The sequence below is a fragment of the Otolemur garnettii genome, unplaced genomic scaffold, assembly GCF_000181295.1.
Source record: "Otolemur garnettii isolate 467f Iridium unplaced genomic scaffold, OtoGar3 scaffold00138, whole genome shotgun sequence".
In the NCBI taxonomy this organism is placed as follows: Eukaryota; Metazoa; Chordata; class Mammalia; order Primates; family Galagidae; genus Otolemur; species Otolemur garnettii.
This window is the reverse complement of record NW_003852533.1, coordinates 2,490,319-2,490,972: the sequence shown is the minus strand read 5'-3', so window position 1 is coordinate 2,490,972 and position 654 is coordinate 2,490,319. Positions and strand designations below refer to the sequence as shown.

General features: G+C 41.7%; 1 protein-coding gene across 1 annotated transcript in view; it reads right to left on the bottom strand.

Annotated features, from left to right (window-relative positions):
- The window catches only part of SRGAP1 (SLIT-ROBO Rho GTPase activating protein 1), a 281,123-nt gene that overhangs the window by 25,963 nt on the left and 254,506 nt on the right, over positions 1-654 (bottom strand). The window lies entirely within an intron of this gene.

The following is a 654-nucleotide window of genomic DNA, read 5'->3' as shown; positions in this document are numbered from 1 at the left end:
ATGAACTCGCCGTGTTAACTAGAGCTCTGGACACAGCACCTCTCCTCTGGCCACTGTGCATGAACTCACTGTGTTAACCAGAGTAGAGTTCTGGACACAGCACCTCTCCTCCGGCCACTGTGCATGAACTCGCTGTGTTAACTAGAGTTCTGGACACAGCAGCATGCCGCAGTTGGAACTATAGCTCTTTCAGAAAATTCAATTTCAGAAACTCTTTAAGCAGAAGTAAAATATTATCATGTAATTAACATTCCTGTAACATTTTTATTCTTTCAATATAAGCATATAATTAATAGTGTGAAATTGCATGAAACTAGTAACACTGAATTGGATACATTCTGCCTTTTTACCTACAACGTATTTCAAAATGAAAAAAATGTAACGCTGAATGAGACTGATTAGTAAGTACTTTACTACATACGATGCAATGGTCTTGATTTTTTTTTTTTAAGAGGAGTGAGAAAGTTCAAGACCAGCCTGAGCAAAAGTGAGACCCCCATCTCTCTATAATTATAAAAACTTGCCGGCTTTTGTGGCAGGAGCCTGGAGTCCCAGGTAGGCTGAGGCAAGGCGATCCCTTTAGCCCAGGAGTTTGAGGTTGCTGTGAGTTGTGATGCCACAGCACTCTACCCAGGCCAAGAGTGAGACTCTGTC